The sequence below is a fragment of the Trichosurus vulpecula genome, chromosome 4 (genome assembly GCF_011100635.1).
Source record: "Trichosurus vulpecula isolate mTriVul1 chromosome 4, mTriVul1.pri, whole genome shotgun sequence".
Classification (NCBI taxonomy): Eukaryota; Metazoa; Chordata; class Mammalia; order Diprotodontia; family Phalangeridae; genus Trichosurus; species Trichosurus vulpecula.
Genome location: NC_050576.1, coordinates 415,428,671 through 415,445,163, shown reverse-complemented (window position 1 = coordinate 415,445,163; position 16,493 = coordinate 415,428,671).

Here is a 16,493-nt window from a genome sequence, read left to right as displayed (position 1 = left end):
AACAGTTCAGCGATGTGATTTGATTGCTGAGGGATTGGTCTACATGTGTTCAACATGGGTTATCATATAGGCTTGGTTTTTTGAGTGTGCACATTCTTTGATACTTGAAATAATCCACGACTTCACTGTTGTACTGCATATTGTAGTCATACATACTTTCCCATCTTGTGCACTTGTACATATGCTACTTCCATAAATTCCCCGTGGAGGACATGGGTATCTATGTGAAGGTCCACATACATAATACACACGAATATATGAAGGATGTATAATTTCATCAGTGTGGCAAACTCCTTGATGTGGGAACTCTCTCCATCATCTTAGATCATGACCCATCCATAACTTTAAGATAAGTCCTAGGGAGTGGCTTAAAACACACAGAGATTGAGTGACTAGGCCATAAACACATGACAAAACAAGTAACAGAAATAGAATTTAGAATGTTGTTTTCTGATTTTAAGTCAAGCATTCTGGTCACTATGACTTGTAGACCTCTAACCTTACTGCTGTCCAATCTCATATAAAGTCAATACAGAATTTCTCAAAAGTTACAGTGCAGTTTAAAGATTTAGCAACCTAATATCTTTTAATAGCTCTGATGGCTTTTAAGACTTTTGGAACACCTTATACATAGCTCTCTCTGTATGTATGTATGTATGTACATATATGAAGGAATTTATTTTCTCTTCTGCCCTGTTTCCTCTCTGAAGAAAGAGATCTCAAACACAAACATTGGGAAAATAATATTTCCCCCCTTTGTTTCAGACTTGAATTTTTTTTCCTGTAAATCTGCATGTGTTCTGGGGAGATGAGATAAGCCATAGGAAGTTTTTTGAGCTTTTATTTTCATTTTTCTAAACATAAGCAAAACAAATTCCATTAACATTTTGGATGACAGATTGTATGGCATAACGGATAGAGAGTTAGACTTAGAGTCAGGAAGACCCGGGTTCAAATTTTACCTTTGCCTTATACTAGTTGGAACACCACCAGCAAGTAACATCTCAGTGTTCCAGGCAACTCCTTAAGGGTATAAGTTTCAGAGAAGTTGCTGATATGCATTGGGAAAGGAAGTAATTCACTAAGAGCTCCCAAAAGCAATGAAATAATAGATCTGGTAGCTGAGAAAACTGGATGTCGAATCTCATTGCAACTTCCCTGTAATTTATGTTGTGGCTGAGTGTACTCATAAGCTGAGATAGGGTTGGGATATAAATATAGTTGCCTTTTGGCATCAGATCTCTAGAGGCAGAGGAGTTCTTCAAGGTGTAATTGTGTGGGTGATATAGTCCTGTGTTTTTTCTTCTAGTTCTGAGATGGAGTGAGACTCTTGCAAGTTCTGAACTGAATACTAGATGGCTCAAGGAGTTTAATTTTTCAGTCTTTCTTGAATCTGGGGAATCAAGCATGAAGGAGCTGAGGAAGAAAGTGTGAGGAGACTGATTGAATGCCTAATGGGGAACTAAAGACTAAAAAGCGTTGAAGTGGCGGCTGGAAGGATACCACTTGAGTAGCTCCCAGTACACCACTTCCGTTTGTTGGGATTCTTTTGGATATGACTGGAATGGACTAGGTGTTGTTCCTCTCCAGGAAACCAAGAAAGATGATGACAAGTTTTAATTACCTTTCTCTTCCTCTGTGTGGTTTGGCAGAAGTTTACTCTGAAATCTCTCTGTTCTTTAATTCTGGTAAACATTTCTGAATCACATTGCACTTTAAAACTCACTCACTATAGATAAAATTTGTCTATTTTATCTGCTTTTGATTATGTATGTCCTTAATTGTGAAAGAGGGACAGTGAGAGCATCCCACTGGGTGGCTGGTGGAATAAAGAGGTTAAAAAAAGCTAGGAAAAGACTTGAGCCTCATTACAAAGTGTCAAGCAGATTTTCTTTTGACTGGAATTGAAGTCATATGAGAGAGAATTTTATGGGTTTGATTTATTCATGACTCCAAATAAGTTTTCCAAAGACAGAGATTAACATGAAACTATGTGAATCTGAACCATTAACTCAATACATGCCTGAGTCATGAATAAACAGATTAAAGTGGAAGAAATAGGTTTGGTAATGAAAACACGTTTTGGCAGCAAATGACCTTGGGCAATTTTGATTCCCTCCACTGTGCTGTCCCTACCAGTACACCATTTACTCCCGCGTGAGGTGTGGCATTGAGGTGTGGACAAAAAGAAGGTTATATCCAGGGGATAATAGAAAGGAAATGCCACGAAAGAATCGTTATACTCACTTTACAGTGGTAGGGACCATCAAACAGGTCTTCACTTTATATAGCTATTGGAACAGTTATTCCTAGCTTGTATTTCACGTGGGCCTAATACGCAATAAACTCTTCACTCTTCTCATTTCTATTTCCAACCCCATCTTCCTAGCATACTGCTTAGTTATCAGGAATTGAGGCAGAAGACCTACATTAGCCAGAGTGGGATTGTATTAATTTGAACTAAATAGTTCTTTTTGATTAGGTCCCAGCATTCTCTGATACGATGAAATGGTAAGTGAGAGACAAGTTGACCTGAGGTTGATTAGCCATGATAAATAGCTAAGGAATTGAATTTTATTGAGGGTGAAAAGGGCCAGTGGAATTTTCGATATTAGCTGCATTGTGACACCCTTTCTTTTCCTGGTCCTGTCTTCCCCTAAGTGGATAAGGCCTCTGCTCCTGCTTGGAACTTTCCCTCTACCCATGTTCACAAGTGTTACCCATTTAAACATTAACTCATTGGTTTTTGTAACAGGTAGAAAATCCTAGAGAGACTGCAAAAATGCAGCTGTGTTCCAGTGCTGGTGGGAGATTAAGGGGTCAAGTTTAGGGTGAGTGAGAGAGTAGCAGAATAGTCATTAGCATTGGTAGGCTGAAATACATAAAATTCAGGAGGTAGAAAGTGTACAAAGCAGAATTCAGATTAAAGTGTGTGTGTTTGTGTGTGCGCGTGTGTGCGTGTGTGTGTGTGTGAGATTATTGATTGTTATTGCTATCTGTTTGACCCTCTTGATGTGATCTCTCACTGTCCTTTACAGAATGGAAACTGATTGTTCCTTGGTATTCACAGTCACTTGTTTCCTAACATTTGAATATTTTAAAAAAGATATGCATAATAGATAAGAGGATTACAAACATAGATGCTCAAATTTTATTCAATAAACATTTATTAAGCATCTACTATATGACAGGTACTGTAGGCACAAAGACAAAAATAAAACTGTCCCTAGCCCCCGTGACCTTACTTTATGGGGAGGGACAACGTATATGCAAATAAATGAATATGAAATCCATGCAAAATAAATACAGAATCATTTATGCATGTATGTCGGGGAGAGGCATGGTGATATTTAGAGGAGGTTAGAGACAGAGTCCTAACTACATAAAGCTGAAAAGCTCTCTTATAGGAGTACTTCCATGAACTAAAGATATTTCTTCAATTGCAAGTTTTTTCATAGTTAGAGAGAAAAATTTCTAGACATATATATTTATATATGTAATGAGAGAATCTAAAACAATAACTTTTCACCTTCCAATCATCCTATTTCCCCTAAAAAATTGTATTTTAATGGCTAAGGTGATTACAGCCTGTAAATCCTTCCTGTTTTAGGTATGAAAGCCATTAAAATCCAGTACTGAAATGAACCAAATTTAGCCCTGGACTTTTGAATCATTATAGTACAAAGTGCTAAACCAAGATTTTTTTTAAAAAATGCAGTATATTCAATCACATTACTCTTACTTAATATTTGTTATTATTATTAAAGTTTTATAGTATAATAAAATAATTTAAATAATTTTAAAATACTGTTAATTTAACTTTATCTTTATTTTTTCTTTTCCTTTATGATGGATATAACAGATTAGTACTATATTATATACAGCTAGGTAACAGTGGATAGAGCCCTGGTCCTAGAGTCAAGAAGACCTGAGTTCACATCTGACTTAAGACAATCACTGGCTTAACAATCCTGGGCAACTCCTTCTCTCTTGAATGTCTTCAACTGTGAACTGTGGATAATAACACTTAAGTTCCAGGGTTGTTATGAGGATTAAGTGACAAATATTTATAAAACATTTCACACAGTGGTTACTATATAGTGGGCATTTAATAGATACTTGTTTCCTTCCTTCATGTATGAAATACATAAAAGAAATTCAGACTCTCAAAATTTTTTTATTAATTGAGATGCTACATCAAAAAATCTTGGAGACCACGGGGGTATATAGGGAATACCTGGTAAGGAAAAGCATTAAAATCTCTCTCTCTGTCTCTGTGTCTGTCTGTCTCTCTCTCTCTCTGTCTCTCTCTCTCTCTCTCTCTTTAGAGAGAAAGGTCTCATGAATTATACACATCATCTTTCATTGTAGGAATGTAAACACAACAGTTCAACTTTAGCAAGTGCCTTATGAATTCCCTTTCTTGTTTACCTTTTCATGCTTCTCTTGATTCTTGTATTTGAAAGTCAAATTTTCTATTCAGCTCTGGTATTTTCATTGAGAAAGCTTGAATGTCCTCTATTTTATTGAAAATCCATATTTTGCCTTGGAGCATGATACTCAGTTTTGCTGGGTAGGTGATTCTTGGTTTTAATCCTAACTCCTTTGACCTCTGGAATATCATATTCCAAGCCCCTCATTCCCTTAATGTAGAAGCTGCTAGATCTTGTATTATTCTGATTGTGTTTCCACAATATTCAAATTATTTTTTTCTGGCTGCTTGCAATATTTTCTGCTTGACCTGTAAACTCTGGAATTTGGTGACAACATTCCTAGGAGTTTTCTTTTAGGGATCTTTTTCAGGAGGCGATCAGTGGATTCTTCCAATTTCTATTTCACCCTTTGGCTCTAGAATGTCAGGATAGTTTTCCTTGATAATTTCTTGAAAGATGATGTCTAGGCCCTTTTTTTGATCATGGCTTTCAGGTAGTCCAATAATTTTTAAATTTTCTCTCCTGGATCTATTCTCCAGGTCAGTGGTTTTTCCAATGAGATATTTCACATTGTCTTCCATTTTTTCGTTCCTTTGGTTCTATTTTATAATATCTTGATTTCTCATAAAGACACTAGCTTCCACTTGCTCCAATCTAATTTTTAAGGTGGTATTTTCTTTAGTGGTCTTTTGGACCTCATTTTTCATTTGGCTAATTCTGCCTTTCAAGGCATCTTTCTTCTCATTGGTTTTTTGGAGCTCTTTTGACATTTGGGTTAGTCTGTTCTTTAAGGTGTTATTTTCTTCAGTATTTTTTGGGGTCTCCTTTAGCAAGTCATTGACTTGTTTTTCATGTTTTTCTTGTATCACTCTCATTTCTCTTCCCAATTTTTCCTCTACTTCTCTTACTTGTTTTTCCGAATGCTTTTTGATCTCTTCCATGGCCTGAGGCCAATTCATGTTTTTCTTGTACGGTTTTGATGTAGGTGCTTTGACTTTGTTGACTTCTTCTGGCTGTACATTTTGATCTTCTTTGTCACCAAAAAAGGAATCTATAGTTTGAGTTTGAGTCTGCATTTGAGTCTGAGTTGGTTTTTATTGCCTGTTCATTTTCCCAGCCAAGTATTTGAGTCTTGAACTTTTTGTCAGGATATGACTGCTCGTAGAGGGTACTTTGTCCCAGGCTTTAGCGTCCAAACACTGCTGTTTTCGAAGCTACTTCTAATCCACCATCACCCCAGGCTCTGTCACCACAGTCTTCCTCCTTCCCCAAGAACTGCCAACCAGGACTGTAATAAAGATTCAAGGAGGGCATAGCAAAAGAATCTGCCTTTGTGCCCCCAAAGCACTCCTTGCACTCCTGCTCTGATCCGCTGCTGGAATCCTCCCACCATGTGAGCCAGGGACTTGGGAAGCAGCTGATGCTGTAGCCCTTGAAGGAGTCTCAGGAGTTTCCTGCTGCTGTCACTGCCACCACTGCACCACCTGCACCACCCCCAGGGCTGGTGATCAGACTGCTCTGAACTCAATTCCGCAGTTTCCCCCTAAACTGCTCTTTGGCATTCGTGGGTTGAGAAGTCTGGTAACTGCCACAGCTCCCTGTTTCATGGCCCCAAGGCCTGTTCCAATTGGCTGATTCTGGGTCTGGTCTGTCCCAGGGTGGCCCACACCAGGCTGCACTGCACTCTCAGCCCCGCGTGGTAGACCCTTCCCGGTGACCATCCAGGGTCTCCTGGGCTGGAGACCTGTTTACCTCTGCTATTTCGTGGGTCCCAGAGCTCTAGAATTTGTTCAGAGTCATTTTTTTACAGATGTTCGTAGGGATTTGGGGGAGAGCTTAAGCAAGTCCCTGCTTTCCAGCTGCCATCTTGGCTGATTTTAAAGTTTTTCAATAATAATCGGTGACATATAGCTAGTATTTCCACTTTTGCAATGTACTTTATATGCATTATATCATTTACGTTAGTAAGTAGGTTGGTTGGTATTGTAGGTTCTATGAACATTACTATTCCCACTTTTCAGATGATGAAATTGACACAGAGATTAAATGACTTGTCTATGATTGCAGAACTGCTAAATGTCAGAGGCAAGATTTGAACTTTGGTCTTTACTGATTCTCCCTGTTCCTTCCCCCCCACCCACTATATTATGATATCTCCCTGCAAAGTTTAGAATGTGGAATTTATCTTAGAAGACCTATAAATAATACTTTTCTAAACTCACAAGGAAGCAAAGGCCTTTTCGTTCTGTGATGATAGTGGTCTTTGTAAGTCAGTCTACAGTATTCTGAGAGAGCAAAAACTGGAACTATAATTAAAGAAGGGGTAATGATTTAATGTCATATTTTGTACAATTCACATGTTTTTTTTTCATTTCTTAATCTGGTTATTCAGGAGCTAAATTCATATAATCACAAAGCATTCAATTCAGTAATTCAAACCTAAAAGTGGCACTTATAGATGATTGAGCATGTCCCTCATACTACAGGTGAGATAACTGAGGCTAAATATTTGAAATAACTTTGAGTAAGTTACTTAAAAGGCAATAAGGTATTTAGAAAATCAGAAAAAAAATGTTACTAACAAAACAAAAAGCAACAATTTGGAAACAGATGAATATCTATAGTATTCCTGAAATAAATTGTAAATTTCTTGAGAGTAGGTTCTTACTCTCTTCACAGCATACTAGATTTAGAGATTATCTAGTCTAAATCTCTCATTTAACAGGTAACAAAACTGAGGCTTATAGAGGTCAAATGACTTGTCCAAGGTCATACCCATATAACAAGTAACTAGGCAAGTATTTGAACCCAGTTCCTTTGACACTAAAGCTAGTGATTTTCCCACAACACTGTAATACTTCTCTGCATTTTCACAAGTGGTTAACATAGTGCCTTATATAGTAGAAATTTAAATGTTGTTGAAGTTTTCAATTTGACCACATACCCTCACGTCATAAAGTTATTGTCTTTGTGTTGCTGCCCAGTAATAAACATTCTTTTCTAGAAACTTTATGTTGCTATATTTAGGCTAGGAGTTTAATTATGGAAATGTCACCTTCCTAGGTACTGCAGTTGTCAATAATGATTTAGTGATCCACAGGCAATCTTACTGGTAGAAAAGAATGATGGCACATAATTTCAATGATAAGGTATTTTAGGAGTAATTAGTATATAGTTGATTGGTGGTAATAGTCAACTTTCTCTTTTTCATTAGTATTGACTTTCCATTTGATGGTCTGTAAGGAACAATCAAGAGGAACTAAATTATAATCAATTAATTTCATTAATTAGGAGGCAGTACTACCTCATCTTTGCCCATTTTAGAAATCACATATATAATTTTCTCTGCTGCTCTGTAAATTTGCAAAAGATAAATTCATAATAAACCCCAATTCAGTATTTTAGACATATACCAAATGCACCACACGCATATGTTAAATTGCTTTCACAAGTCTCCCAGGGCTTTTTCTGAAAATCTATAAAGATGTCATCTTTGTTTGAGACAACTTCATATCGATGTGCTGAGTGACACTGTCACTTAGGTCCATTAAAGCAGCTCTGAGATACTAAATTTGCCTGATAATAACTTTAAGCTCTGCCACAGTCAGAGAGATGTTTCATAGCTAGAGGGTGCAAGATTGGATGTCTCATCTAACTCATGATATGATTTGACCTCTTACCCTTTATATTCAGAAATCTCCCAAATGCATAAAGTAAAATGAAAGCAACAACAATAGGAGGACAGGGCATATATTGACAAAGGGAGCTTTCTTTAAACAGTAAATGGCACCATTCTTATCAGAGAACCTAATTAAGCCACACAAACCAACAGCAAGGGAACCGATTTTTTAAAAGAGTGACTACAAAAAAAATTGGTTGTTAAAGTTCATCTCCTACTTTCAGACATTCAAAAATTAGGTTCCTCATTAGACAATATTATTGTTTTTAGGAAGTAGAAGCAAACAGCAGGGGATGTATGGAATTTGTTGGAAAAATTCTAATTAAACCTCAAATTTTAAGTTCCTTGTTATACCAACTCATCCAACTTGTGAGTAATTATAGAACCTCTTCTGTAAAATGTATGAGGAAAAATCAGAGATAGATTATGTTACAAAAACACAGTAAAAAGTAGTTACTATTGTATATGCCAAAGAACTTGAAAGAAAAAAATGGAAACTTCTTTTAATGTGTAAAAATAGATAACTTGAATTGGGGGAGATAAATGAATGGGAAGTGAAAATTGACTTTTGTGTTTTCCAAACCTTCTTTGCTTGCATTTGTATTTAACTTTTTTTTCAATATTATAGGTCTAGTTATTTCTATTATTTTATTTTTAATTCATTTTTAATTTGTTTAATTGGCTTGCATCATAACATAATTAAGAAAGTAATTTAAAATTACCATGACAGAAGAGCAATATTTTTCCCATTTTGCAAATGAGGACAAAAAGTCAAGTCTGTTTATTCTTTTAGTACAAGAAGTCTTAAATGAATTTTTGAAAAGCATAGCAGTGAAACATTTATGACTTACAATTCAAAGCTTGGCCATCGAGACCTGTTGTCCCTCTTATGTTATTAATATTCACTTTAAATTTTATTTTGGTAAGGAACTCCTCCTCCATGAAGTCCCAACTGGTCTGATGCTTCATTGTGGTAGAGAAGAGATCCCAGGATCTTGAAAATTTTTCCAGGGGGTAAAAACTCTGGCATGTTCTGTCACACTAGTAAGATTTAAAACATGACCCTAGAAACTGTTTCTGGGGACAAACCCAAGTATCAACAGCTTTTTGCTGCCTCAGTCCCACATTTAGAAGTGGATGCTATATTCCTTCTCTTCCTTTTGAATTTTATTTTTCTGCATTTAGAAAGCATCATCAAAACTGAATTACAGGCCAAATAAGATGCAGAATATTGATCTATTGACTTTTAGACTATTGGCTTCATTCATTAGTTTTCTCTTGATTTAAATCACAACTGAGGCTTGATCACAATACAATTTTTCATGTTTGGTGTAATAATGATTTCCTCTCTTTCAAAACTCACTTTGTAAGTCTTGGGAAAACGGAGCCATTTTAAAAGCTTTCTTGTTACTGTTGTTTAGTTCAATAGAAAACACATTTCAGCGTAATCCAGTGAGAAATTAGGAAAGAAATTGCACAAGATTTTGTAATTTACAATGTTCTCCTTTTAGCCTGAATCCAAAACCTCCCCCTAGCTAAGCATAGACACATTCCCCTCATTATGAATGTCTGTTGAAAAGCATAATGATTTTTAATGATAAATGTGGTCACATTTAATTATTAGTGTTAATGTAAAGACATTGTAATTACTCTCAACAAACCTTCACCACCACTACCATCTGACCAACCACCACTGCCGCCCCTACTTTAATGAAAAAGAACAGAAGAAAGAAGTTAATTTCTGGCTATTTTTCAGTGTTTTAAGCTACTGATGTTAGCCAGAGTCATTGGCTATTTGAAAAATCCAGGGTTCCTGCTAGTTGTAGGTTTCAGTAACACCCCTGGGAACTTTCATTTTAACTTGTTACCTTAAAAGGGCCAGTAGAAGCTTTGAATAATCTCAATCAATGCTGAAAGCAAAATGCCTTTACCAACATAGGTAAACATTGATTTTAGACTTCAGGTCCCCTAGAGAACTATTCTTGAGCATGTTTCTGCTGCCTTGGTCCTACAGTTAAAAGCTATGACAATATGTCACTTTGGGAATAATAGTTGCCCAACTACTATGAGATGTATCAACCCATCTAGAGAGTACATTAATCTGGATTGGTAGACACAGTTCCCTCTCTTAAGAATTTCCTATATAAGTGATCATGGGTGTACTCCCTGTCTCTATCAATGTGAATACTTCCTCCATTGTTACAGATTACAACCAATCTATGCCTTCTCATACTGTGTGATTAAGTTGGAGAATGGTGAGCAGGGTAATATTCAAAGAGAATTAATTTAAATTTTGTTTGCATTGGAATTTTGCCTAGGGTAGCTGTTGTGCAATATTTTAAACCAAAGTAAATTTAATTCCCTCTTATTAAATTAAATCTCAGCAGTTTTCCTCTAGAATCAAGCATATGGTTGTTGGGTGTACAGCCAGAGAAGGGCATACATTAAAAACTATATTTCTATTCTGTGGGTGGTACTGCTATTTATGCTATCCATAAGGCAGTGTGGTACGGTGAAAAGAATACTGAATTTAGTGAAGTCAAGTGACAAACTAAATAACAAAAGAAGAAAATTGAGTGCCATGGGAAAAAAATTGAAAAATAGTGTTTCTGTTTTGTTTTTAAAAGTAACTAATGCTTTCCTTAATGAAATGATGCAGCCTTCTTAGCCTTCCCAAAGGCTAAAGACTATGATAGGCTGATATTATACAAAGATGAAGTAGACACAGGACCTACCTTCAAAAGTTTATGGTCTTGGGATCTATCAATAGGGAGCAGAGATAAGATGCTAGATTAGAGTGAAGCCAACTGAACTCTTTCAACAGTCTCCACCAAACAATTTTAAAATAATTCCTCAAATCAATCTTTGAAAGGGCAGAGCCAACAAAGGGTCAGGATGGGATTTTTTTTCCAGCCTAAGAAAACTTAAGAGGTAGGTAGGAGAATTTTGTGACACTGCGGTGGAAGCTTGTCTAGAAACCCAAACATGTGGTGGCAGTAACTGTGGTCACAGAAGATTTGGGAACTCTCAACCTAGAGATCATATGAGTGTTTGATAACTGGTCAGAAGGAGATTATAAGGGGCTCTTTTCGTACAGCTGACTGACTGGCTACTCTATCACTCATATGCAGTTCTGGGTCACAGAGAGGAGTATTAGGGTCAGTCAGCAGAGAACAGGAGCCCTGGCTACAAATAGAAGGCAAAGAAAAGTGTTAATGTTTGTAGCTGTAGGAGAACAGGGCCTTTTTTGGGAAAAGACCAGAGCAAAGGTGAGGACCACAGAGGTCACTGGTCAAAGAGGTGCTTTTTTCCCTCCCTGCATAATTTCACTATGGGAGCCCCTAAAACCTACAGACCCCAAGAATTGGCTCTGAACACAACAGTATGAAAAAATCTGAACCTTAGGACAGTGCCTCCCGAAACCAAGGTGGGCAGAGCCCAAATTTAACATAAAGTTGAAACTAAAGAAATAGACTGGATTTAGTGGAAGATGGCAGAAAGAAGCCTGGAAGTAGTCTGACCTCTCCCCAGTTTCCTTGGGAAATGACTTTAAATTAAACCTCTAAATGTATTCTGGAGTGATAGAACCCACAAAAAGACAGAGTGAAACAATTTTACAGGTTAATATAACTTAGAGAGACTTCAGGAAAGATTTGTCCCACTTGGGTAAAAGGTGAGCATAGCCTAACACGGATGGTGTCCAGGCTAGCCAGTGGGAGGTTCTTAGCCACAGCACAGGTTAACCACCAAGGCGCCTCAATCTTGGCTCAGCAGGTTAGTGGTGCCCCAGGCCAGCTGTGAGGCCTCCAGCCCCAGTGCAGAATGAAAATTGCCAACCCCAGAACCCCAGTATAAAAGGCAAAAATAGGCTGGGCCACCCAAGCACAGTAGACAAGCCACAAGCACCTGAGGCTCTGGTATGTAAGGCCAGAAGAGGACAATAAGGTCAAAATGCCTACATGTGAAGCCTCAACGAGAAATAAGAGTTTTGCTCAAGCCCAAGAAATCCTCTTAGACGAGCTCAAGAAGGATTTTGAAAATCAAGTAGGAGAAGTAGAGAAAAATCGGAATGAGAAATTAAAATGATGCAAGAAAATCATGAAAACAAGTCAATAACATGGTGAAAGACACAATAAAAGTACTGAAGAAAATACACCTAAAAATTAGAGTGGAACAAACTGAAGCTAATTACTTTATGAGAAATCAAGAAGCAATAACGGAAAACAAAAAAAAAAATGGAAGACAATGTGAAATATCTCATTAGAAAAACATCTGACCTGGGAAATAGATACAGAAGAGATAATTTAAAAATTATTAGACTACTTGAAAGACATGACCAAAAGATGAGCCTAGACAGCATCTCTCAATAAATTATCAAGGAAAACTGCTCTAATATCTTAGAACCAAAGGGAATTTAAATAGAAATTGAAAGAAATTCAATAGAATTTGAAAGAATCCACGGATCGCCTCCTGAAATAGATACCCAAATGAAAACTCCCAGAAATATCATAGTCAAATCCCAGAGTTTTCAGGTCAAGGAGAAAATATTGCAAACAATCAGAAAGAAAGAATTCAAGTATTGTGGAGCCACAGTCAGGATTACACAGGACTTAGAAGCTTCTAAATTAAAGGACTGAAGGGCTTGGGATATGATATTCTGGAAGGCAAAGAGGTTGAAAGGAACCAAGAATCTACTACCCAGCAAAATTGAGCATAATGTTTCAGGGGAAAAGATGGATATGCAATGAAATAGGGGACTTTCAAACTCTCCTGATGAAAAGACCAGAGCTAAACAGCAAATTCAGTCAAGAAATACAAGATTGGAGAGAATCATAAAAAGATAAAAAGGAAAGAAAAAACAGACATGTTATTCAATAAGATTAATACTTTTTTCCCTACATGGGAAGATGATACTTAAAACTCTTGTGAACTGTATCTCTGTTAGGGCAATTAGAAGGAGTATACATAGACAGAGAGTAGGGTTATAAGTTCTGTTAGAGGTAATGATATGAAGAATAAGGTAAATTATATCACATTGAAGAGGTGCAAAATGCCTATTAGAGTAGAGGGAAAAGAAGGGAGGGGTAAGCATTGTCTGAATCTTGATCTCATCATATTTGGCTTAACAATGGAATATCCTACACTCTCAGTTGGGTATAGAAATTTATTTTGTCCTATATGGAAGTAGGAGGAGAAGGGGGAATAAAAAAGGAAAGGGGGGTAAGAGAAGGGAAGCCAGAAGAGTAGGAAAAGTCACTAGAAAGAAAGTAGGGGTTCATAGAATGAATGGCACACTTTGTGAGGTGGTGGTCAGAATCACAACCTTCATGAGAAAAGAAAAGGTGAAAAGAGAGAAAAGTATGAAAAAGGTAAAATAAGGTGGATGGAAATGCACAGTTAGTAGTCATAACTGTGACTGTTATTGGGATAAACTTTCACATAAAATGGAAGGGGACAGCAGAGTGCTTTAAAACCCAGAATCCTACAACATCTTGTTTACAAGAAACAAATTGAAACAGAGGGATACACACAGAGTAAAGGAAAAGAAGATGGAGCAGCATACATTATGCTTCAGCTGAAGTAAAAAAAAAAAGAAAAACAGGGTTAGCAATCTGGATCTCAGACAAACAAAAGCAAAAATTGATCTGATTAAAAGAGATAAGGTAACAAACTACATCTTGCTAAAAAGGTCCTATAGACAATGAAAGAATATCAATACTAAACATATATTACACCAACTGATGTAGCACCCAGACTCTTAGAGGGAAAATTAAGTGAGTTACAGGAAGAAATAGAGAGCAAAATTACACTAGTGGGAAACCTCAACCTACCCCTCTCAGAACTAGATAAATCTAACCACAAAATAAAAAGAAAGGATTTAAGGAGGTGAATAGAATTTTAGAAAAGTTAGATGTGATAGATCTCTGGAAAAAAATGGAACAGGAATAGAAAGGAATATATATATTGTTCTCAGTGGTACATGATACCTACACACACACACACACACACACACACACACATACACACACACAAATTGAGCATGTATTAGGGCATAAAAACCTCATAATCAAATGCAGAAAGGTAGAAATATTAAATGCATTCTTTTCAGATCATGATGTAATAATAATTACATGTAATAAAGGATGATGAAGGAGGAACTAAAAATTAATTGGAACCTAAATAATGTAATACTGAGGGCAGAGGCAAGGTGGTGGAGTAGAAGCAGGGACTTGCTTGAGCTCTCCCTCAAATCCCTCCAAACACCCATAAAAGTGACTCTAAACAAATTTTAGAACTACAGAACCCACAAAATGACAGAGTGAAGCAAGTCTCCAGCACAAGATGGACTGAATGGTTGCTGGGAAGGATCTATTGCAATGTGCTGAGAGTGGGGCACAGCCTAGCATGGTCTGTGACAGCACAGACCAGGCCAGAGCAGACCAGGCAGAGCAAGGCTCAGGACATTGAATCACCGAGCTATAGTGGTTTCTAGACTTCTTACCCCACAAATGCCAAAGACAACTTAGCAGGTCAGTGGAAAACTCTATTGGAACTGGGTGAGAGAAGAGCTTTGTCTAGCCCCAGACATGAAGCAGCAGAGGTCACTGCAGCAGCAGCAGCAGCAGAATTTCAGGTCCACAGATGTTGGGGGAAATCAAGCAGCAGATCAGAGTGGGAGTGCAGGGATCTCTTTGCTGGAGCTGAGACAGGATTCTCTTGCTTTGCCTTCCTTGGATCTGGGTCACAGTCCTGGTTGGCAGTCCTGGGGTGAGGAGGAGTACTGGTGTGGCAGAGCTTGTCTGGTGGCTGTGGAGAGGAGTCCTCCTAGCAGGTCCAAGGTGGAAAAGAGTGCTTGAGGTGACTCACAGACCAGGACACAGGCCAGCAGAGGAGTAAACACCTCTCCTTGGATCACATCACCTCAGAAGAACTGAAAATTTACAGGTGCCCACAAGTAGCTCTGAAAATAGCTGTTCACAACCCACCCCAGAAGCTTGTTACAGAGCACTCTCCACTCTGGAAGCAAAGTCTTACCTTGAAAAAGGGCTTAAGAGTCAAGTAATTGGCTGGGGAAACGAGCAGACACTAAAATATACAGTGAACTGAGCCAAATTTATAGGAATATAAGTCATCCCCAAATTGAGAAATGGTCAAAGGGTATGAACAGACAGTTTTCAGAGGAAGAAATTAAAGATATCTATAGCATATGAAAATATTCTGTAAATCACTGTTTATTAGAGAAATGCAAACCAAAACAACTCTTAGGTACCACATCTCTCCAGTCAGATTGGCTAACATGACAAAACAGGAAAATAATAAATGATGGAGAGGATTTGGGAAAATTGGTACATTGTTACATTGTTGGTGGAGTTGTGAACTGATCCAGCCATTCTGGAGAACAATTTGGAACCATGCCCAAAGGGCTATAAAAAATGTGCATACCCTTTGATCCAGCAATACCACTTCTAGGGCTGTATCCCAAAGATATCGCACAAGTGGGAAATGGACCAGTATGTAAAAAAAAAATTTATAGCACCTCTTTTTGTGGAAGCAAATAATTGGAAATCAAGGGGATGCCCATCAATCGGTGAGTGGCTAAACATATTGTGGTATATGAATGTAATTGAATACTATTGTGCTACAAGAAATGAGGGGCCAAAAGACTTCATTACAACCTGGAAAGCTTTTATGAACTTATTCTGAGTGAGGGGAGCAGAACAAAGAGATCATTATACATTTTGGTTTCCTTTTTTCTTTCTCATGATTCATTCCATCAGTTATAATTCTTCCTTACAATTAGATTATTTTGTAAGTAAGTTTAATGTGAAGGTACATGTAGAACCTACATTGGATTATATGCCATCTTGTGGGGGGAGGGGACAAGAGAGGGAGGGAGAGAAAATTTGGAACTCCAAAACTTGTGGAACTGAGTGTTGTAAACTGAAATTATATATGTATGTGTATGTGTATGTGTGTATATATATATATATGTATATATATATATATATATGTATATATATATATGTATATATATATATATATATATATATATATATATTAAACAAAAGAAAATGAGCACACAGCATAAAAAAGCACTCAGACTATAGAATCTTACTTTGATGACAAAGAAGATCAAAATGTACAGCCAGAAGAAGATAAAAAAGTCAAAGATCCTGTACAAAAAGCCTCCAAGAAAAGTAAAAATTTGTTACAGGACATGTAAAAGCTCAGAAAGGAGTTTGAAAATCAAGTAAGAGAAGTAGAGGAAAAATTGGAAAAGGAAATGAGAGGGATGCAAGAAAATCATGAAAAAAATGAGTCAACAACTTGGTAAAGGAGGCCCCCAAAATGCAGAAGAAAATAACACCTTTAAAAATAGA